Source organism: Amblyomma americanum, chromosome 9, assembly GCF_052857255.1.
Source record: "Amblyomma americanum isolate KBUSLIRL-KWMA chromosome 9, ASM5285725v1, whole genome shotgun sequence".
Taxonomy (NCBI): domain Eukaryota; kingdom Metazoa; phylum Arthropoda; class Arachnida; order Ixodida; family Ixodidae; genus Amblyomma; species Amblyomma americanum.
This window is the reverse complement of record NC_135505.1, coordinates 70,910,708-70,935,734: the sequence shown is the minus strand read 5'-3', so window position 1 is coordinate 70,935,734 and position 25,027 is coordinate 70,910,708. Positions and strand designations below refer to the sequence as shown.

General features: G+C 43.7%; 1 long non-coding RNA gene across 1 annotated transcript; it reads left to right on the top strand.

Annotated features, from left to right (window-relative positions):
- Nucleotides 1-1,187: 1,187 nt before the first annotated feature.
- LOC144103936 (uncharacterized) lies at nucleotides 1,188-25,027 on the top strand. The gene is made up of 4 exons (XR_013308382.1): nucleotides 1,188-1,250; nucleotides 2,032-2,261; nucleotides 22,811-23,019; nucleotides 24,883-25,027. It is a non-coding gene; the product is annotated as an uncharacterized LOC144103936 (long non-coding RNA).

Here is a 25,027-nt window from a genome sequence, read left to right as displayed (position 1 = left end):
TAATAGCACAGCACTGCTACTCTGATAATGCTTGAATGCTGAAATGTGCTCTAGAAACATGCGTTTTGAACTCAAGGAACAACGCAAAACATCTGATTTCGCAACGTATGCATGATAACTATGCATGCAGATTAGTTGGGCTTTCAGTGGTTCATACAGATTTCGAAAGATTATAAGTTTCGGTGAGTAAAGACATTGTTTGATATAGGTAGAATTCCGCGGTGCTTGCACCCGCGGATCCGCAACCACTTATGCTCATTTCTTTTCTCTCGTAGTAGTTTTCGTAACTGAAAGCAAAATTTTTAGTAGAAAGTAATGTGTTCACACACATACGCATAGAGGGGGCAGAAGTTTATATAGCAAAGATAAGAGTGTACCAAAATCAGAATTCAGCATGTGAAAACTAAACCTGTTAACATGCAGTTTCATGACGCACCCAATATAGTCAAATACATACAAAAAAATACATTTAACAGAAAACGCTGTGCAAAGCTTGACAATGCTTGGTTTCAAAGCAGAAGACAACTTGAGTCACTAGTAAACTAAGCCCGTCCCTGGCGTCGAGTACTCTGTTATATTGTAACGGATAGAAATACATATTGCCAGAAGGAGATTATTATATACAGAACGAGACAGCCGAGAAGCCATCGAATAAGGGTTGGTAGGTTGGCCTCAAATAAAGATGGCACGTACCCATTACGGGGCAGTGGCCAAAACACAGGCGGTTAATTTCTGAAACAGGGCCGTTTTGCAGAAAAAAGGAGTAGTAATAGTACATAAGCCGACAGATTTAAAGGCTCAAAGACAGCTAGGGGTCCAATTTGCGTTCGAAGACGGGACAGTGGATTAATGTGGATAATCGTGCACAACGCCTGTAACGCTTCAATTTCGCACTAATTGAGAGCGGCAAGAGAAAAAAAAACTCAGAATGGGAGTCGCTGCGTTTCTTGAAGGAAATTTTGCACAGCAGAGAGCACACTCCTGTCGCTTCGTCCAAGCAAAAAAGTGCAAATAGAAAGAACGACCGCACACGGCCAGGGCCCAAATACACTTTGTCCTCCTTGTCCACCACACACACAAGCACCATGCTTAGTCATCATCTTTGTCCAAGCCTTCGGCTGTAGCATAATCCCCATCGGCAAAAACACCATCCTGGTGCTAAGGAGAAGACGTATCAAGGGTGTCGTATGGTTTAAGCCGAGCCATATGGATGACAAGAGTCACAGAGCGGGTGGATGACGCCGCAGAAGGTACACGACTACTTTCGTATATGATGGCGGTCATCTGGCGGACGACTTGGTAAGGGCCGGTGTATTGGGGCAGCAGCTTTTCAGACCAACGCTGCTAGCGGGACATTACAGGAGGACGAGGGACCCCGAGGAGAAGTGGACAGCCCGGTTTAAATGGTTGTAAATGGCCTTCGGCTTGATTTGAGAGGCGGAGAGACGAGCGTGAGCAACCTGACGTGCCATGGCGGCGCGTGTAATGGTACCCTGTGCGTATTATGTGGGCGTGGCGATGGTCGGCAGTAACAACGTGTCCAAAGGCAAGTGAGGGTGGCGGCCGGACAAAAGACAGAAAGGAAAAAAATTCTAATGTCTCATGGCGGATCTAGCTATAATAGAATGTGACATAAAGCAAAACTTCATCCTAATCGGGATGGTCGGGAGAGACATACATAGATAACTTATCTGGGAGTGTTTGATTCAGGCGTTAGGAAAGGTCATTAGTGTGAGAATGGTAAGCGCTGGTAGGCGTAACACTATAATTACACTATTATATTCCGTTGATTATTATCAAAATTTGAAAAATTGCAATTGCCGCCAATGTACACTCGGAACGTGTATTCTAAGGACATCATTTGGCGCTTCAAGCACCACCATCAAGCGCCGACGGAAGAGGATCACAATGAAGACAAAGCCGACAATCCCAGGATTACTCTCATAAACCTTTGTATGCATAGAAGCAAACTTTTAATTAAGATTATGGCCGCCCACATTAATCAAGTGCTTTATCTTCCTGAAATTCCAGGAGGGGGCGGCTGTTGTCACCTTGGTGCTCCGCCGTCGGAACTTACGCGGTGCGATCAAGATCACGGACACCGCAAACCAACCTGGGTAGTCTGTTCCCAAGCTGTCATCTGTTGCGGCTCCTTGCGGCAAACCGACAATGCAATCTTCAACGTCACAAGCTACGCCGACGTGGGGCACAGGATCGCCATCTACAAACATGTCAGCGCCATTAAGAAATGAGATGAAGTTGTAAGGCTCGCCAAAATCATTATATATTTACTTGAACGAAGTCGCTAAGCACTGGTTCCGAAAATCGTGAAACAGACATTTATTTTTGTTTTCTATCGCATGCTCCTGTAAAACCTAAGGCCATAGCGCTGTCCGACAACCAAGTGCCAAAAATTGCCTGCACAGCCATATAAAGCCGAACGGCGAGAACTTTTCTAGTTGCATCAAACTTATTGTTATCTTATTTAAATGCCTACATCTATCAATTGTTGAGGGTGACAATATCTAGAAAATTCTGAAGGGCCTTGAGAATGACGCGTTTCAATCGGGTTTCTATAGGAATCTTGAAACCGCGTACGACGTTATCTCATTGTGCCAGAGCTGCGGCGAGCTTAGAAACGGCGTCCTGTTAGCCGCATAACGAGTTGCTCTGTTGACGCAGTTTCAATCTTCGCTCTCAGCGATTGTGTTCATGGTCAGCCGATCCTTCTTGTGTATGTCGACCTGAAGCTTGTGGAGTATATCCAGCATTTTGTGTGGAAGGAGGTTGGCGGCCAGATGTCCTTGGTTACCAGCCCTAATGCATCCCTGTTACACTGTATTCTGTGTGTTATCCTAGAACATGCTTCTGACGTTCTGATCCGCCAATTCCCCCTTTTACTCTCTACTCCGCTCACATATGCTGAAGATCTGGTCTGGCAGAGGCTTCAGCCTGTTGCTCCGGCCTATGCGAAACCCGGCATCGCGTTTTCTCAGCCGCATCTCACCCTCCAAACACCAAATAACAATGCTCTGCACGGCACCGGTCTGCAACCCATAAATATATGGCACACGCAAGATAATCATCTAATATTTCTGCTTGTAGTGTCGCCGGCGAAGTGTCCTGATTATGCAGTACGCGCGGATTTCCTCCTTGAGAGTGTGGGAGCAGGGGCGTATGACGTCCCGTTGTCCGCCGCACCTTTGTCGTCTCATACGCTTGAGAGTTACTCTTCTCGTTCCGCCTCCTACACCTACCGGTCGCCGCATCCGGGTGGCCTTTCTCGCACTTCTAGGCTTTGCCTCTCACTACTCCTCAAAGCGCTAAACTGGTTTCTGTACCTCCGGAGGCCAGATCTGCGCCGTCATCAGCTGTCTCAAGCGCTACTCTGTCTCTAGTCAACATTATTTCAGTGCTCGTTTAAGGTATTGGCGTTGAAATAGTTGTCCACACTGTTGCTACGGTGTGTTTCGTGGAACCTGTTGTTGAACATGAGAAACGTGAGAACACCACTTTCTGACATTTCGATTCGATCCGCCAGCATTTGACCTTTAGCGGCGTGCGTCGCCCGCCTCAATATCGAAAGTCTTTCGTACAGTATTAAATCAATCATTTTCGCGCGATCTCGTGAGAACGAATTTTTGAGGTGGAAAATTCTGTCTTTGCATCACGCCACAGTCAACTGTGCATAAATTCACGGTGATTGTTGCTGCTCTGTGACGCTGTATTCAACGTTTTTCTACACTAATCGCTTTTCTCTTCCACTTTCCACCAGAAAGAATCGCTTGGCACAGTTGACCTCATTAATCTGTTCCTCGCTTTGGTTATTATTGGTGACCCTGAAGTGCATCAGGTCAACGCGGTTATCACTCCGTCCAAGTTGCCGACCCAACCATGCCCGACTTTTTTTCCCGTCCAGTCGATGCCGCTCTAACAATTTTTGAACGCTCGTCACCTTCCTTCAACGGTTCAGAGCGCCTTTGCTCTCAGACCAAACACCAATAGGTATTAAAAGAACGGTTGACTAACATATCGACAGTGCAAACAATGGTGCTGTACGCCAGTGAGCCTACCGCATTGCCGCCGCTGATGGCGCCTCACTGATGAACAAATAAGCAAATTGGCGCACTGCGGAGAAATCGAGTCGTCTCACAGCCCGTAGGTTTCTCCGGTCATCATCACGCAGCAAAAGGACAGCTCTGTTTATTTCCGCGCATACCACCGATGGCTGCACCAAGTTACAAAATGACAACTACAATCAGCCTAGTCTCGATGACGCCCTTGCCAGACAGGAGATATCACATTACTTCTTTTCGTTGACATCTGCTCTGACTACTGTCAGGTTCCAATGGCTGAAGCCGATCGCGAGAAAACGGTTTTCACTGCGCCTGACGGGCTGTATTAATTTATTGTCAATTCCTTTCGTCTCTGAAATACTCCTGCCACCTCTCAGCGCATTATTTCAACATACACCGAGGACTGAGATGGAAAACTTGCCTCTCCTGCCGGTAGGGTGCTGTGATATTCTCGAAGACTTTCCATCGCACCCACTTCACTTTAAAGGTGTCCTTCGATGTCTCAGCCACGCTGACCTGCAGCTCAAATGAAGAACTTTCACTTTGCCACCCGGCATTTGAAAAATTGTTGGGCACGCCTCTTCCCAGGACGGTGTCCATGGGGACCTCTCCACGCTCTGCACAGTTGGCAATTTTTCGAAGCTTACCTCACTGAAAGAAATTACAAACTTTCATCCCACATCCTCGTTCCTCGTACTTTCTCCACTCCGGCCGGGATTTATCTTCAAAGTGACGAAACTTTTCACCGGTAGCCACAAATTTTTCGCCTGGTCTCCTAGTGCGATGAGTCATTTAAAGCTCTACACCACATTGTCACGTCACGCCCATCTTGCGCAATTTTGACCCTTCCGCTCGTGCAGAACTTCGCGCAAGCGCCAGCGGCGTGGGTCTGGCTTCCGTTCTTGCGTTGAGCGTTGACTTGCTTTCCATAAGTATTTCAGTGCTGAAGCCGCGGGCACATTTCAAAAGCATATAGCCAAATATTCATTCACGTATAAAGAATGTTTAATATTACTTTGGTGACCACAAAATTTCGCCATTAACACAGCGATCAGTGCATTTTTTTCCAACACATTGGGAAATTTTTTAACACTATTACCCCGCTAGTCTGGTGATATCTGTAGGATGAAAATGCAAGATAAAATTTTAGAAATTAATGAAGTGGCCGTTCTGGATCAACACATACCGGTGAATTCATTCAGAGAACATTGCCATAATCTTTTCACCCAATGAATACGTCTGTCATGTTTGCACGCTAATATTTACTGCAAGCATGCCGGAGACAACTTTATGTTTTGATGTCTGCGCTAGAGTTAACTCACCAGTCCAAAGAGTAATCCGGTCTACACAATACTTCAGACGTATTACTAAACCAATTTACGCAGCGAAAATCCCAGTTTCTACACAATTCACGTAGAGTCACTATAAACTGTCACGCTTCCTGCTGATTGGCTTTGCTGAGTTTCCAGTGTGTGGAAACTGCGCTCACACTCAGAAAACCTGTCCACACTACCTTAATAACTCCATGAAAACAGTTTTTACAGCGAAGGTAACCTCACTAAAGAAGGATGAGACATAAAGGAATCCGAGAATTTAGAGGCGGTATGTGGCATGTAAATCTTGAAGGTGAACGTCGGCTATGGAGGATGCTCTGTATTAATTTCGACTATCTGGAGTTCATTATCGCGTACTTCAAATTTGAAACTAGGCGAAGGATGCGAGAAAAACAGTAAATGCCGCGCGAGTTAACACCCAATTTTGCGTATTTTTTACTTTAATGAATTTTGTAAAAACATGCGCATATCGCTCTTCTGCAAACCATTAACGTGTTTGACATGAAATATTCTTGAATTACACATCTTATGTGAAGGCAACGACGTTAAACCATAAAAGTAATTTCCACGCCACATTGCTATAAAATTAATTTCTAGTGAGCACCAAAGCTTCGAGCATCCCTGCAATTCAAAGCGAAATGAAACTTTGACACAAAACAAGTCACACGCAGGAACACACTAGGATGTCTTTGGCGCCAGCAATTTGAGGTAGATTGATAAACTTGTAGAGGACTCCAGTATCTATTTTAGCTCCCGTATCTATTTTAATATAAGCAATTATTATTATTTGTAAATTCGAAAGCGTTTCTTGACAAAGAATGTGTCACTGAGCTGTGCCAAGGGGATTTGGCTGTGAACATTTCTGTGAGGCAGAAGCAGACTCGCGCGTTTAGCTGCGTTGCCACAGTCTCTAATTCGTCGTAAGGGAAGTCCCGCATTCAGCCGCCCTTTGCTGTCTCGTCTGATTAAGTAGCCGCTAGCAAATCAATGTCTAACGATAAGGACTCCGTAGCGCCGATACCTCACTCTCCGAAAGCTGTAGGCCAACCGACATTGCCGGCGGCGTCTTCATTTTTCTCCAATTTCTAGCTCCGTTTGCTTGAATGCGACTGGGGCACATGATATTTTCTAGCGCACCTCTATAAGACGACCCGCCACGGTTTACGTGTACTACTGGGGACAAACGTTTCGGGACGCGAGTTCAAGGAAAAACGTTTATTGCAGCTCCATCCCCTTCCAACCCAGTCGCCTAATAAAGTGAAGAGAGGAAGGAGAATTTACTCTTTTAATGCCTTCCTACAATATCAGGCAACTGTGTAGCGAGGTGGCAAGAAACATTTTTTCTGGAACTCACGTTCAGCAAACTTTAGTCCCCTGTAGTATGCGCATCAAATCCCGCGGGATCATGTCCTTTCCCAGTGAATGCAGCGGAAAGCCCAGCCGCTCGTATCTTTACAGTGGAATGCTTTGTTATCCAACTCAGGGCGTATTGTATACCCACCCCAAGTTGAAGGAGGGGTGCCCCTAAACATATTAAAGTATTTATTTATTTACAATTTTTTGCGTACCAGTTTTTCCAGTTCGACATTAGTACATGGGAACACAGAAATAGTTGCGAGAGCACTGTAATAACTATGAAAAACACACCCAACAGCAATCCAGCTACAAATACTTTTATGTACTTCGGAATTGTCGAATATTGCCAGCGAAGTATCTAATGTTGATTGATCATACAAACAGCAACAGCGCATAAAATGAAGACAAGGAAGATAGTCAACTGCTTAAGTCAACTGCTTACAGTACAAAGTAGTATTTTGCGGCTAGTACCCGTAAATGATGTAACAATTTGGTTTAGCTGTCTGCTGGAGATGGATTGTTCGAGCTGGTTTTTTAACGTGCATTTGTCCGCACGCACTTCCTTTTCGCCTTTCGATCTTTTTACGCTTTACCACCCGCAGTGATGTACCAACTGGTTCAAGTGTCTGTTCTACTGAAACCAACTGACACCTACTGCAGATTTTCACTGGAAAAGAAAACACGTCTGTCAAAAGCTTTTGCTGTGGCACAACAGCTGACACTCAAAAATCGCATTACACAATTGCAGTAGTTATGTTTTTTTAGGTATGTTATCACCATCGGCTTGTTTTCGAGTGTCGCAAATGTATTCTCATGGTCTCAATGATCTCATGAAAAATAAAGACTCACTGGGAAGAAAATTGAACAAGTTGGTAAACGTTCATTGCAGAAACATTCAAGCACCAGGTTCTCTTGCAGATACGTAGTTACCAGAGCTAGAAATTTTCCTGAATAAAAATATAGAGAGCACCTCCTTGTAACCAGTTTCTTATAATAGGCCAGTTTACAGTCGCACTGAAAACGTTGCCAATTAGTAAAAGGCACCAGCTGAAATGCAATTTGCAGTTCTGTGTCACCGAAAGTCACTTACTCCCAGGAGGTCAATTACTAGGTTTCCCAAGTGGTGCACAAAACTCTAACGAAGTGCGTCAAATCATAATAGTATTTGTGGTGGCTAAGACCAGATTTTTAGTACTTTTTTATTTTACTAGCGGCGTAAGAGTATGGTCATGTTTCTCACAATATCACCTATACGAAAGTGTCAATTCGTATTCATTAGAAACAGCGTACTATCCTCCCTCTGCCAATTGCACTGCGGAATGAAATGTCAAGATTCCAAGCGCTCTATAAAATTTTAAATGTTCTATCACTAAGACTGTAAGCACATTACTCAACACTCGCCAGATAGATACTGCTTCAAACAGAGATTGTGAGTGTCAGTGGTGCATTTTCAAACTCGCCTATTGACTTCCAGACAACGCGCAATAGCTTCTTTCGAAATCTTATAATTAAAACGAAAAATAATATTTCCTCATATCTAGCCAGCCTCAAGTCACCCAAGAGATTAGATTGTGATCGTAATTGTACAGCATGAAAATAAAATCAGTAATTATACAGCGCCCAGGGCAAATCGATCAGACTGCATGAGTTCACTATGCTTCACAGCACAAGAACTGAATTTTCTCTCCTAAGCCTACAGTAAACAAGCTTCCGTCTAATTACAACCATACGTCTGAAAAAAACTGTTTTTCAGTAACTAAAACCACATTTTCTTATACGGTCATAGACAATAGAACATAAATATAGACACTAATGAACACACAAAGGCTGTTGAATATGTGGCTTAGCCTTGGCAAATACGAACTCCCTTTGCCACCTGAAAAAAAAAAAACTGAACAGGTGCCACAATGAACTGACGTTGGGACTTTTACAAAGATGATAAAATATTTATTTCTGAAACATGCTGTCTTCTTGGTTTTTGTTGTCGTTGCTGAGCATGTTTGAGAATGGCCTTGAAGACATATGAGATATTGCTCCCCATTACCATTAAAAGGTGCATCCCTTATTCTCGCAGTCTTTCTATCCGAACCTTTGAAATTCTTCCCAGCCACGCATGTTTCTTTCAAGGCTATAAAGCATGCACTCTCAATGCTCATCGGCGATTGTGTTTGCTTCTCGCATTCGTATGATTTACTTGGTGACAGCGATGAATCTGCCTCCGCGAAAATCCTTTCATCATATCTTGCAGGTCTCGGGCACTTCGGCGCCGCTCTCGGCATCGTGAATTGCTTCTGAAGTGTAGAACAATTAGATGGTTCTTTTATCTGTCGTACATGCCATGCTGCACTGTTTAAAGATAACTACAGGAAAATAAATGTAGGCCTGCGTTCGTTTCTTCAGGAAAACCAAATTTTCGTGCTCGATATGTGCCGATACGACTTGGCATACCGCAGTCATTAAATTTGTTGGGACAATTGTACTAGTGATGTAAGGCGGCCTAGTTTCCCGGCAATCAGCGCTGCTTTCATAGAGCGGGAAGCCAAAAGGAGAGAGATAAAGGCTTAGGAAACCAAGCGCAGCTCTGCATCGAATATTCACATGACACTATGACTCTGTAAAGCTCTGACACGACGGCGCACAACAATAAAGCTTTTTGATGCAAGGTTCTCTCGAACAACAATCAGATCGCTGGGTCTCTGTTTCTCCACTTTCTCTATCAACTTGCGCCTGGCTTTTTCTGGCCTTGGTAGTTGACCGACTGTTGCAATGGCAGCTTCGCCAGAATTGCGTCTAATCATACCATGCCACAGGGGTCGCCGGTATTCTCTTGTCGTCGGCTAGGAACATGTCCTTGCACTGCAGAGATGAGCTTGGCTTTTGGCTTGCACACTATGCCAGCGAGGGAACTTTGTCGACAATGCTGCAGCAGAGCAGCGCTCTATTTAACAAGCGTACAACTTCAAAATTGAATCGCCAGCATAACGTATGTTATCAGACCTTTTCTAGAGGAATTGTGCCTTGCTAGGCGAAACAAAGCTCTACTCTACAATTGCACAGCACAATGAATTTCCGAAGAAAACTGGAAACAAATAGAATAAGTTATTGAAGCCAATATGTTTCTTTCCTCCTCTGTTTTGCCATGCAGTGAATATTTTCTGGTGTCTACAAAGTCATTGCCTTACCTCACGCTTTCTGGTATTTTATTTACTCCAGCGCTGCAGCATTTAGAAAAGCCTGCATTTTGTAAAGGTAGTGGCAGAGTTTCTTTTTTGTGACCGAATAGCTTGAAGCAGGAGGTGTTTAAAGTGTATAGTAGTATTTCTTTCTTTCTCCTGGCTGCCGCACTGTTCCCCCTTAAGACATCAGAAATGCATGAAGTTCTCCTATTTTCGCTGGCAAATATTTTGGGTGTCAAGAACATTTATAGGGCTTTCACTTCTTCATTCAGATGTTCATCTTGCTTGAATGAACACAATCTTTGATCTATACTAAATGCCGTGCACCTCGCTTTTTCGCAGCTCTGGCCCTTTATACGCATCTCTATTCTCACTGTCCTAGTGTTGAGTAAAAGTGTGATATCGGGAGAATTTAATGAATTCACGGATCATACCCAAGAACGGACAAATAGCAGAGCAAAAGAGCGCAGCGACTTCAGATGTAACACATGCCCAAAGCAAACATTGTTTTGCTCATTTCTAACAGGTTCAGAGCGCCCTATATGACTCACGTAAACGACAAGTGTATGTGCGACAAACCTGCTCCGCCGGTGAAGTACATTAGTCTCTGGTGTGCAATGGTGCGCAGTGTAAGGTGTCAGCTTCGAGAGTGCTTGGTGCTTTGTCGGCATTCTTCTGCTGCGAGCGACGTACGGCGCTGGGCTTAATGGGCTAAAGCCTTCGCTGCCTCGAAAGAGCCCATAAACAACAATGAACGTGTCATTTTTCCTGCAGATAAAGAGCTGTGTCTCAGTGGCGATGATCAGAAGGCATCTGGCTCTGGGTACTGGCAGATACGGATGGCCGAAGCCGATCGCATTAAAACGGCTTTCCCACGTCTAGCGGGCTCTAAGCATTAAACACCAATCTATTTGATCTTTTCGACACTCCTGACACCTATGATTGCATGTTGAACAACATCATTCGAGGGCTGAAATGCCTGACTTGCCTGTGCTGTTTAGAGGGCGCTGTAATTTTCTCTAAGGGTTTTTCCATTTCCCCTACTTCGTCTGAGAAGTGTTCTTCGATGTCTCATGAAGCTGTCCTGCAGCTCAAAACAGCGTAATTTCGCTTGGCGACTGAGATCTGATCATATTTGCCCTCATCACTTCCAAGGACGGTGTCCTTTGGGACCTTCCAAGCGACGTGCAGTAGTCAATTTTTAGAAGCTTACAACAATGAGAGAACTTCTAACCTGCATCGGTCTTTTCTCGTGCATTCACCGCTTCGTGTGGTATTTTGCTTTAATTATCTCCCTACTGACTTGGCGCCGGCAGCCTATGTGGTATAATACGTTCGACGAACTTTTCGCGTCATTTTGACCCTTCCGCCCATGGAGAACTCCACACAGGCCATATCGGCGTCGGTCTGGCTTCCGTTCTCGCGTTGAGAAAGGAACCCAAAAAGCCACAGTCTGAACATACAGTCAGAGAAAAAGAGATTTTACAAATTATTGTGGCCACCGCAAAATTTCGTTATTACTTATACGGGCGCCTATTCTATGTCATCACAGGCAGCCGTGCTCGTTGATGGTCATGTTTGAGAAATCCATACGGCAGCCTCCTGCGTTGTTCTCTCTGTTTACAAGATGAAGACATCGGTGTCGTTTATCACTCCATTTGTAAGCACACATATACCGACGCCGCCTACTGCTGCGCTGTGCGCTCTGATCTCGAGTCAACCTCTTTATAGGGCCCCCACCGAGTGGTCTCTAATGCATGCTTGTAATTGGTGCATGGCTGCTTGCTCATTTCTTATCGAGCGTTATCACGACGATCGGCAGTGCGCTTATGTCAAACTGTTGAAATATTTTATTCGCCTACGTCTTTTGAAGTGCCGTCCGAGCATGTATTTTTGTTTCTTTGCCAGTAGGTTCCCTCTTGTCACTGATGTCAGCGGCACGAGAATTTAAAACCGAACTTTCCTGCTCTCCTAACAGGTACTCGAAATTAACACGGAGCATTGCACTACGCCAGTCCCCGCAGCCGGCGTTGACCTTAGTAATTTTGATACCACATACCACCTCTCATTTTTTTGCATTTCTATACAAAGTGTACTGCTTCCTGGATGAGACTTCTTCCGCTGTCAAAACTGCTTTGACGGGGTTATTAAGGTAGTGTGGACGAGTTTTCGGAGTGTGAGCGCAGCGTCCACACTTTGGAAACTTAGGCGAATCCAATCAGCAGGAAGCGTGACAATTTTCAATGATAACATGAATTGTGTGCAGAAACTCGGATATTTTGGGGGGAAAATCACGTTAACAATACATTTGAAATACTGTCTAGATTGGAATATTTTTCTGGTTGACGAGTTATCGGTAGCGCGGACATCCAAAGAATAATGCTGTCTCAGGCATTCTTAAAGTAGTTTTTCGCCTGAAAACAACATGAAAATATTCATTGCGTGAAAACATTACGTGTATTATTTGAATGAATTCACTATTTTGTGTTGACCAGGGACGACTGCTTCATCAATTTCTAACATTTTTCTGTCGTATTTTGATCCCCCAAACAGAAGCAAAACTATCGAGGTAAGGACTTGTGGAGGGAGAACCACATTTATTGACGTCCCGGTAGCCGCGGCTGCTGAGACGGTGGAGTGGGCTGTTGACGTTGCTGGCTAGGCCGCTTGCCGAAATCGTTCTCAGTTGGACCAGCGAGAGCTTTTGGTTTGCGCCAGGCAGGTCGCGCCAACTTCATCTTCTTCAGCGCCGCTGGCGATACCAGTGCATCTACAGGCTTTAAGAAATTTGTTATTGTGTTGAAAAAATACACTCCTTGGTGCGTTAAATTCCTGCTTCAGATGACGCAAGAATTAAAATGGCGAATAGGAATTAATTTCCTCTTCATCTTTGTAGGCAATTCTCTTTTCAGACGAATTACTGAATGCGGCACCCATTGAATTTTGCGCTTAGTTTTTGATATCTTGTTGGAATGAAGTAAGATTGGCAGTGTACATTCGCATTCTTTATTTCACTTTCAACAGTTTTTATTTAATTGATTCATTTAGGTTCCATCAGTACATTCATGATGCGTTTCACAATGATGGCTCTGGGAATAATACTGTTTTATTGCTGTGTTATATCCCAAACATTATAACAGATGTTAAAATACTGACGAGAATAAGTGATCACAATATAGTGATAGCTGACATTTCTATTGGCAATGTGTCAGTCGCAAGGTAATTCGCGCGAAAAGTCTATGTAACGGGTCAGGGGAGTTATGACAGCATTAAAAAAATTAGAACCATATTTGTCGGTTTTAGATATTTTAGATGAAGAACTTACTACTGAGCAGTTATGGATAATTCTAAAAGAAAAACAAGAGCTACAAGACATGTTCACCCCCCGCGCAAACTATATATTCTAGAAGAGCTAAAAGCAAACCATGCTTCAACAGGGAGTTATACGCTGTAGCGAAATAAATAAAGCGAGTCTACCTGAAACATAGAAAAAGGCTTTGTCCTGCGAATCTGGCTGAACTAAAAAGGTTGAAGTCTGAGTTTAAATCGCTGGCCGGAACAGCGAAACTTTTTTACTTTTCTTCACTAGGAAACAGGTTGGAACAGGATTCGAAACAATTCTGGAAACATGTTCGCTGTCGCGGCAAAGATGACTGCTCGGTACCAACGATGAAAAGTGGCGAAACGTTCATTGAAGATGACGCATGTAAGGCTGCGACCTTTAGTAAATATTTCTTGTCCGTATTTATTTCATCCCGCTCGCGAGTTCTACAGATTCCAACAAGAGCTGATCTGATGCCAGAAGTTATCTTTACCATAGCGGGTATTCGAAAGTTATTGCGTAATGTGAACCCGTCGGTTGCAAGCAGCCCAGATGATTTGCCAGCAGCAGTTATCAAAAATTGTGCTGATACATTGTCATTGTATTTTTCTCGATTATTTCAAAAGAGCTTGCAAGAAGGGACTCTGCCAAAAGGCTGGAAATCGGCTCGCATTGTGCTCATCCGAAAAAGTGGACCGAGAAATTTGGTACAAAACTATAGGCCAGTGTCTCTAACAAGTATAGCTTGCAAGACAATGGAGCATGTAATTTACAGTTATATTTTGTCGCACATGATTAAACATATTTTACTTAACAATGCTCAGCACAGCTGGTTGAGTTTACATATGAAATTGCAGTTGCTTATGATATACAGAAAGTTATTGATTGTATATTTTTAGACTTCCAGAAGGCATTTGATGTTATTGCATATGACCTCCTTGTTTCTAAATTACGCAGCTACAATTTGAACGAAAGAGTCATTGTATGGATTGCTGAATGCCTATCTCTACGACAGCAGTGTGTAGTTGTTGGTAGTCGCACCTGGAACAATGGCCCTGTCACTTCGGGCGTCCCCCAAGGCTTTGTTCGGGGGCCGCTTCTTTTTTGTTATATATAAATGATATTAATGCTGATGTTACTTCTTCATTTAGAATGTTCGCAGACGACTGCGTGATTTATAGAATTATAGATAGTGTACCTGATGTGCCAAGCCTGCAGGATGACTTAGACAAGATAGCCGTGTGGTGCAATAATTGGAACATGACTTTGAATACTAAAAAGTGTGTACACGTCACCTTTTCGAGCAAGCGCTCTTACCCTTCTTACATATACACTATAAACTTGCGGCCTTGAAAAGAGAGCAAAATTATATATACTTAGGCATTTATCTTACTGCTGACCTGGGGTGGTCAAAGCATGTTTATTACATCGTAAAGAAAGCTGCTGGTATTCTAGGTTTGTTAAGAAGAAATTTCAGCCAACTTCCACAGCATCTCAAAGAACAGCTATATGATACTCGCGCCCGCACGGTACTCGAATATGATCAGTGTGCTGGGACCCGCACACACAAGAACTTATTGATCAATTGGAAAAAATTCAATATAGGGCAGTCCACTTTGTCCTTGCAAATTATGTAGGGACACTCAGTATCTCAGAAAGCAAAAGGAATCTCCAGTGGCCAGAACTCAAAGAAATCTGAGATTAAAATTTTTACACAATATTTTCTATTCCAAGACTAGTACAGACGGAACGAAATATTTGAAGCCGCCTTTTATGAATCAACGCGAAGAGGTCACATATTAAAACTTTATGATTTTCCTTTTAAAGGTGACGTACTCCGATATTCTTTTTTTTTCTGCGTGCAGTTCGCAAATGAAATGCTTTTCCGGCATATATTGTTAATGTTGTACCAAATGAATCCTTTTTTCGCGCGTTAAGTGCATGATTTCTTGCTTTGTGAATGTGAAAGTGCCCACCTGCTGTGATGCCGAAAGGCGATGCAGCTACCAAATAAATAAATAAATAAATAAATAAAAAAATAAAAAAATAAATAAATAAATAAATAAATAAATAAATAAATAAATAGACTGTTAAGTGATCATGTTGCTTCAACAGAAAATTTGTCCAAAGCGATTCTAAGCACTTCATTCAGCTGTTTAACTGCAATCATCGGTGGACTTTTCCTACCTCTACAATCGTATTCGAGTTGCGAAAAGTATAATACAAGCATCTCGTGGCCACATATACGGTTCTGAATACTACCTGTCGGAGTTAATAATTCCGCAAGGAAGGAACGATCTAATAATGCACTATACTTTTCTTCCTCCCTAGTAGATTTTTTAACAATTTCGATCAAAGAGAGAGTGAACACTATAATGAAGGTGCCGTTCACAGCTATGTGCTTCTTTACCGCCAATAACCAATGCATTTCAAACAATTCGTAGTGGTTAAATCTCCCGTGAAAAGAAGTTTAGACTGATCGTTACTTTGTTCTGTAGGAAGACATGCATGTTTATAAGAAACTCTTCAGCCTTTCCAGGACGTCTGTCGATGACACCCATTAGTACCGAACATTCGTTAAATTTTATATTGAGCTCAAGTGTTTCCGAACGCAAACCAACAGTTACCGAAACAAAAGTGGATTCTTTTAGTTTGTGGTGTTCATGAATGCGAGAAGAAAGGGGCGAACATTCTAAAGGTAATTAATCAAGAACGCGGAGAAAGTCTACATGCCCCCGATGGGATCCTGACGACCTCCGAATATCGCGTCCGGTGCATTACTAACAGAGCTACGGCGACGGCTATCCGATCTTCTGCTTTCGAGGGTATTTATGTGAAGTGTAACCAAACCTTGAGAATGCTCTCTAGCGCCACTGTCTCCCACAGCCGCGGACGTTGTACGCCTTGTATTGTCGTGAGTGCCAGTTAAAAGCGTGATTGAGCGGCGAGGGCGGAAGCTGCGCGAGAAGACTCTTGTAACACCTACTGAATCAAAGCTGCCAAACTCAAGGCCGTATTTAGCCATTCAACATAAGGGAAATGTAAAGAGCGGTTCGTTATGACAGACATGATGGAAGCCAACAGTTGGCGTAACCAGGAAGCCTAAAGGATGTTTTGCCGTATTTATGGAGTTCATCAATGCGAGAATACTGGATTAAATATTTTAAAGGTAATTTTTGAGAGAGCAGAAGAAAAAGCAACCACATGCCGCCAGTGAGATCCGAACCGTTTTCTAACGAAGCTTCCGCCCTCACCATTCGAACACGTTCCTTCGTGGCACTCGCTGTAACACAGGGCTTACTACGTCCGCTGCAATCTACGAGGGTGGCTTTTCTCAACACTCTCAAGGTTCTGTTACACAACGCATAGATAGCCCCCGAATGCAGAAGATTATACAGCCGCCATCATCGTAGGTCAGTGCGTAGAACACCGGATGCTTGTTTAGGAGGTCGTGGATTCGGAACCCTCTTGCGGCGTGTGGTTGTTTTTTCTTCTGCTTACTAATCAAGAAGCTTTAAATTATTTCCTGTATTATACTGGCATTGACGAATATCGCAAATTTAAAAAAAATTCCATATTCCTTATGCTTTCGATTTCTCTTGGCTTCCGTCATGTATGTAATAACAAGCCTGTCTTTTTTGTTTTACCTTGAGTGCTCAGTACTTTCATTGTTTGCAATTCCGGAGCCTTGCCCTTATGAAGCATGTATAATGGCAATAGCCACCCCTCCACCATGGTCGTCACGGTCTGAACGTACTAACGCGTGGAAGGGGGAGGGATTATTCCTTAATCATGTATACGGCATGAGCGCTGCCTGTAGTGGCGCCACTGAAATCCCTCTCGCGGCCGATTCCGAAAACAGCTGAGCTCTCCCGCGCTGGCACGCGTTTGCCGACCTCGTTGACGGCTTGTCACAGTGGTCCAAATTAATTGCTGAAATTTTATCTTTTTCCTTTCTAGTGAAGGATATTTCTATAGCTGCAGAAGTGAAGGTAGAGATGGACCGGCGCTCAACGAGAGTGGTCGAATCATCGCTGACGCAGCAGTATGCGAGCCCAATGCACGTCTGCCCTAAGTGCAATCGTCCGCCACGGAAGAAATGTCCTGTCTGCAAATTACCCCACTAATGCAGAAACCAAACCATTCGGTGCTCTGAACGAAGAGTTTTGATAAAACGGAGCCCTGAAGCACGTCAATTTCCACAGAACGGGACGCGGAGAGAGCCTCTGAAACGTCAACATGCACTGTGCACCCGCTGAAAAATACCTGGCCATAGTGCAAAAGGTACCCACTCCGTGGGTAGTGAGCCCAAAGCCGCAGTGTCAAATGCTAGACGCTGTGACCTCAATTCTACAGAAGCGGAATACAAAAGCATTCCCGCGGTGTGCGATGTCAGTGCGTATTATAGAAAGTCGAACGATCCAACTTAATCAGGACCCCTCTACCAATTCCAGTAAGCCGTTCGCTACCCTGGCTGATACTTTTAAATCCTGCCCACGTAGTCTCTGATGTTGCGCGCGTACCGAAGGTGTGTTCCAACCGAGGAGGGTTGTCCGTGATTTGCGGCGTGGTCATAATGTTTTGTAGCACGATAACCGTGGGAAGCTTTGCAGCTGAATAGTTTTCTGCTCTCGTTGTCGAAGTGCACTGAACCTAAAGTGGAGCTAAAATCTACCACCGGCTGACACTGCCGCCAGAAATACCTGAAGAATCAATAGCACATTGTCAAACACTGTGCACCATCCGGACCATTTGATGCCGCCGAGTCCACTACCCTGAATAGTGAGGGGAGGATGCCTCTAAAATCAATGCTAGAATGGTTCGTTCGCCTGGATAAAAATGTAACAACGTCATCGGTAAGACTGAAAGCATTTTATTGAAACTCGGCAATTTAACACTGCTTACACCTAAAATTATGAGTGTCACTGAGGATATTCAGGTAACTGGCTCAATCACTTGCGAACAAAGAGCAATAGCATTTATTTCGCAATATTATCTTTAAAACGAAAAAAAAACATTTCCTCAAATCCAGGTTGCCTCAAGTCCCACAAGAGCGTAGAGTGTGATCATAATAGTACAAGTAATACGAAAGTATTATCAATGATAGTACAGCGCTCAGGGCAAATTGATCGGACAGCATCAGTTCGCAGTGCTTCGCAGAACAAGAACAGACTTTTCTCTCCTAAGCATACCTTGAACAAGCTCTCGTCTAATTATAACCATATTTCGGAAATAACTGTTTCTGAGTATCAAAACCATATTTTCTTATACGGTCATAAAAATGAAAGTTAAATATAGGGACTAAAGAACATGTAAAGGCTGTTCAACATCTGGCGTTGCATTGGCGAATTCGGACTCCTTTTGCGACCTGAAAAAAAAACGATACTGGTGTGACAATGAACTCATGATGTGACTTCTTAGAAGGTTGATAAAATATTTGTTTCTAAAACAAGCTGTCTCCATTGGTTTTTGTTGTCGTGGCCGGACATTATCGAGATTGTCCTTCAAGACATATGAACTATTGTCCCCCGTTAGCATTAAAAGGTGCATCTTTTATTCTCACAGCCTTTCCATACGAACCTTTGAAACTCACCCCTGCAATACATATTTCTTTCGAAGCTGTGACGCGCGCACACTCATTGCTTCTCGGTGATTGTGTTTGCTTGGCACTATCGTACGCTATACCTGGGGTGAGTTATGAATCTGCCTCCGCGAAAATCCTCCCATCATATCTCTCATGTCTCGGACTCTTCGGCGCCGCCCTTTCATAGTGTATTGCTTCTCAAACGGACAGCAATTACATGGTTCTTTTATCTATCGTACATGCCGTGTCGCATTGTTTTAGGAATGGCTACAGGAAAATAAATGTCGGTCTGCGTTCGTTTCCCGAGGAAAACCAACTCTCTGGTGCTCGATATATGCCGATACAACTTGGCATACCACCGTCATGAAAGTTGTTGGGACAATTTTACCACTGATATAATTCGGCCTGTTTTTCCTGCAATCAACCCGGCTTTCACGGAGCGGGAAGTTATGGTCAGTATACAAACGGGCACTAGATACAATATTTACATAACACTATGACGGTGCATAGCTCTGACAAGGGAAAAACAACATAAATGCTCTTCGATGCGAGGCCCGCTCAAACGACGACCCGATGATTGCGTCTCTCTTTCTCCGGTTTCTCTACAAAGTGTCTGACTTTTTACGGGCTCTGCGGTTTACCAACGGTTTCAACGGCAGCTTCACTGGCAGCATTACAGGTACAGAATTTTTTTGAAGCGTACTGCCACGGTACTACTCTAACAAGGGCAGGGTTTTCTGTGACCTGGCTTGTTCTTGCGGGATGTCATTACTTTTGACGAGAAATCAGGAGAGAAAACCTTTTCATCTCTGACCCGAGTGAGATGATTGATGTCTTTTCCAGCTTGCACATTTTGTGATTTAGGAAAGTGTTCACCGTTAGAGCCAGAAATTATTTCGTACTCCTGCGAAATCTCATAGTTTTTCAAGGAAACGTGAGGTGAAGGCCTGTAAAGAAGTGTCTGCAGTTCTTTACTAGCAAAACTGGCAGTTCGCATACAAGAGCGGGAAATCCTTAAAGGTTGTAGTTAAACAATGCGCTACAACCTCTTGGTTATTGCTGACATGAAAGCTTGGTTTATTACCGCAGCGCTCATCACGATAGGTAAGTGTACTGTGTAGTTCTTGATTATGAGTTACGCATATGCAGGAACAACCAAAGTTGTTGTAATTTTGGCAGTCTCTTTGTTTTTGGCCTGTTTTCTTCCTGTACATGAGGCTAGGACGGCGAAAGGCCACTCAGGCCATTCGCACTCGCTATTCGGAATATGCTTTATTTTTTGTTCTTTGTATGAGTTTGAACATTATTGACGTGTCAAAGCATTCTTCAGTTTTTTAAAGCGAAAATAGTGGTGCAGAAAAAAAATAGATAGCGAAGCTTTGTGGGACACATTCTTGTGAATGCAGCCAGCTTTCATTTCCATATGTTGCAGCCACACCTCGAAGCTCAAAACGTTACATTTTGAGAGAGCCAACAGTTCGTTCGTATCCCGTTCTTGAATGAGAAACCAGGAGTGTTTTTACGTTCGCGTTGCTTCGAGTTTATTCCTACCGAGATACATCCATGAGTGGAGAGATGGAAGGATTGTCGATGCAAACATCTCTTTGGAATAGGTACTTCGTGGATGCACAGCTGCTTATTGTTTGCTGCCTAGCCACGCATGTTCTGCTGCTGAAATGTTGCTTTGCGGATACACAATCGGGCTACGTTTTCGGTGACAGATTGCACGTAGACTTGTAATTCGAAGCGTTAAAAACATTATATCTCATTGGCGCTTCTAGTACACAATGCGTAACATCCAATAGACAAGCAGTATTGCGACTTTTAAAGACTACCACAAAGGCAGAACAAGGACACGGAACAATCGCTAACTTTCATCTTGGTTTATATGCGATTCTTTGATAGAAGATCGCTGCAGTGTATCTCTGCGGATTCGAGCAGCTCCGTTTGTGTCCTCCGGCTCACCTCTGGCTGTCGGAATTTGCGAGATTAAAAAAGGGCCACAGTGGGGTTTACCGCAGCTGCCGAATTTCCGTCTCACAAGCTGGTGTGACGTGGAGTTTGAGGAGGGGAGGGGGAGGAGTGGCGCAAGAGCAGAGCATCAGGCCGGGCAGATCTTTTACACAATAAAAAACCGGTAGTTCCTGGCGGCCCCGGGGATAAGAGACAGTACCGGAATGCGAGGCCGATTATCTAACTAGGCTTCGGTGATCTAGGTGCGAATGACACCGTAGCATGCATCTCGACTGACCATCGCTTCCTGAGCAATCGTAGTCCGCATTGTGCTGCTCGTTCTGCATATCGCACGCATCAGTCTTTTGTGACATTTCTCGTCTCTATCACAAGCGCATTTAACAGCTTGGGCGCATTTTGATACGGGAGGAACGCTTCTGTCTACACCTTCATCAGTATTATTGAGCGATGAAGGGACGCATTTATGAGAACATTGCACCGGCTGAAAAATGCGTGAATCGCAGTGACATGAATTGAAGATTCTGGACAGAAGTTGTGCTAAAATAGCACGAGAGATGTTCGAAGCATATGACTTAAAAAAAGAAAGCAAAGGAGTGCATAACCGGTGCGTTTGTACCGCTCTTCATGTTCGAATCATTGCACCTTGAACAGCATGCAGTAAATGTGCACTGCTGACAGCAATTAGTGCGGCACATGTCTTGTTTTTCCCATACATCTGCTGGGCTGGACTGTATAGAAAATCAAATGAAAGTAAGAGCTGGTACTGTGTCCTTCTTCATGCTTTGTGTTCTCTTTTGCAAAAGCTCTAAATTTCGAGACTAATTCTCGAAGCTATGAACTGTATAACTCGTCTACAAATTCTGTTTTACCATCCAACGGGAATTTGGGGTGATAGTGCAAGATCGAAAGTAGTTTTCTATAAATTTTAAGTGTTGAAGCAATTATATGTAGTGTTGATAGGTTGTTACTGTTGATCATTACTTTCTGGCGGTAAAATGCAGCTCGATTGAGGACGGCTATTTTAAAGCAGTTTGAATTCTTGAAGTCTCATATCTGAATTTCGAAAACTGTTGCACTTGCAGCATTAACAGGCATACTGGTCCGTGCCCAGCTGTCAAAATGCAGGAGAGTGGGGCACATGCGAAAAATACGTTCTTACTAAACACCGTCCGTTAGGAGAAGCACTGCTGTTGAAATGCAGTTATCGATAGTTGTGTGGCACTCGTATTCATGGAAAAAAAATTCAAGGGGCGTAAAGTCTCCTTAGAAAGAATTCAGAGTACCGCACGTGTCGGCATTCAAAACCGTACTGACAGGAAACGGCGCAACTTCTTGCCTAGAGATGTTGTTTTTCTTATGTTTTTTGACATCAATAACTCGTAAACTCCTTGTTTAGACATGTTTCTATCAGATGACTAGTTGGGTCCCATCACTTGATTGGTTGATGACGTCGCTATAACTAATACCATTATAACTATTGCTATCACTATTAATACCACTAACAATTACGGTCAATAATACTGTCACTATTGCCGTGACAAACTATTTTGATAACTACTTATTACCTGTTAATATTATAATTAATTCAATATTACCTGTTAATTACCTGCATTAACTAACATCTTCATTATCCTCGAGATCTCGTTTACACAACTCGTAGTCACGTCATCCACGAGGCAAGAAAGCTTTAGCATTAAAAGCTATTTCTGCGTTGCCTCACTAGCCGCTGAGATGGTGTTATTGCAGATGGGGACTCCATGTATCCTCACGCACCTATGCATTTCGTTGACCTGCTGGGCCTAACCGCGCCGCCATAATTTTTTTTCTCTTTGTTCCTAATTGTGCACGCAGCAGCCTACTCTTCTTTATACTGGCTGTGTTCGAATAGGTCAGTGAAGGGGTAATTACTCTGCGCACGTTATCTGTCACTTGTGAAGGCCGTTGCAGTAATTTTACTGGTGTCATTTTTGTATTTTCTGCGCCTTAAGGCTGTGGCCGGGCGAGCAATGTGAAGGTGCAACAACAAGTGCTCTCCAAGGTGCTCGACAAAATTGGCCCTGCTAACCTGCCGCTGAAGGGCGCATACTTCACTATTGGTGACCCGAAAGCGCCCCCAAAGAGTACCCTATACCGTTTCAACCTCACCAACGGCTTACTCCTGAACATGCACGAAATGCTGAAGCCTAAAGTGAGCAAGGTAAAGTAAGCGTTATCATTTTTTTGGTGGTTATGTATGATATTCTACAGCTCAATTGAGATTTCTGCGCTATGACACGGAAACCGGCAACGCGTTACCAATGTTCTTGCCAGCGTCGTCCAGAACGCGCGGCAGAACCGTAAACAGAAGACAAAAATGATCAATAATTGAATCACCTTTTGGTAATATTTTTCCAAAAGCGGGAGACGGCCGAAGTGGTGGCTGAGTGGTTATGACGCTCGGCTGCTGATCCAAAAGACGGGGGTTCTATCCCGACCATGGCGGTGGAATTTCGATGGAGACGAAATTCTAGAAGGCCGTGTATTTTGCAATTTCAGTGCACCTTAAAGAAACCCAAGTGGTCGATATTTGCGGAGCCGTCCACTACGGAGTCCCTTATAGCCTGAGCCACTTTGGGACGTTAATCCCCCATAAACCAAACAAACGCGGGGTACTGACACGAGGTTGGATTCTAACGTGCGAATAGTAAGGATCCAATATTGCCTAGTGAAGAGATGTGAACTTTCGCATTGTGCGGTTTAGTTTATTTCGTCCGTTTTCAACAGTGCGAAGGACACTCTTTTCTTGGACTTTCTTTACTCGTGGTATGTGCCGCGTTCGTAAATTCTCATTACTTGTTGCATATGAGAATTTTTTTGTTCATGATCGGCGTTTTCTTATAGTGGATATTCTAAGATCTCCTTTATGGTGGATCTCCCCGCTATTTTAGCCTCGATGGAAATACGCTGTTTTGCCCAAAGTATCCAAAAAAGCGAACATTTTCGCAGATTACGACTCAGAGTAAATAACTTGATATTTTGATGTGATTAGTTCATGACATTTGCCCTATTTGCGTAATTTAAACATTTTTTATGCCTTATGAACTGTTTGTCGAGTATCCCATTTGTCAGGAAATGGAGGTGTAAGAGGAAAACATTATTTAAAGCCGATGCGGGGGCACTATAGAATAGAGCGTTTTCACTGATGCTGCCCGTTGGTGATTGGTGAATGAGCCTAGGCATTTCAGTAGGAGAGAATGCCAAGTAGTGAGAGGAATGTGTTCTGCATATCACCGCAAGTTCAGATAGCTGGGACAGTGCGCTGTGTCACGACGTCCGCAGTTGAAGAGCACTGTAGTCAGTTACAACTCAAGAGCGCAGCGGCAGACGCGTATCAAAGCAGGCCTTTCCGCCAATTGCGTTGAGAGATTGTCCTGATGCTGGAGTTATTCCCATTTCAGAGCAGCACCAGCCAGACACCTGGGACGTCACGCTTAAGGATTAACTTCAACGCGGTCAGAGGCGGTCGACGCCATTGGCTAGAGGCCCTCATTTGAGGAGAATTCCGACCTGTAATCTTGAGTTGTATCAGACTGCACTGAGCGAAGAGAGTTTTAGTGTGATCGTTGCAGAGGATGTATGCATGTTCCACGTAGAAATATTGGCGCAGTAGGGGTACAGTGTAGAGACTAGGAATGTTGATGCGCTTAATGGTTAATCTGCTTCTGGGAAGTAACGTCACTAACCGCTTTGATAAGTGCCTACTTCAATTCTGAAGAAACGATGCGTTTTTTATTCAATTGGTACAGAGGATAGTATCGCCCGTTGCTTCTGCAGTTTCATTAAGACTTCTTTTTGCGCCAGTTGGCAGGTCTTAAGGTGTCAAATGTTAGCGCAAGCACAAACAAACTACAATAAGGATCAAACGCAGAGAGAGGCGCTTACTGTCCTGTGATTTTATTGGCGGATGGGCACTTCTTATATAAGGCGTAGTGTCGTCAATTAACATTTCTGTTTTTTTTTCACAAGAGTAATTGTCATGAAGAACAAGAAAATTAACTTATGAAGTCCTGCGTTTTGGCAGGACTGCAACGTTCAAATTGAACGGTTTGTGCGACAGCTGAATTTGTGGTGCAAGTTCAACCTTGTTGGCATGACGGTCAAGTACAACGGGGCTCTCTACTACGGTGCAAATATCGTGCAGAACTTTTCCGTCAGCGCAAGAATCA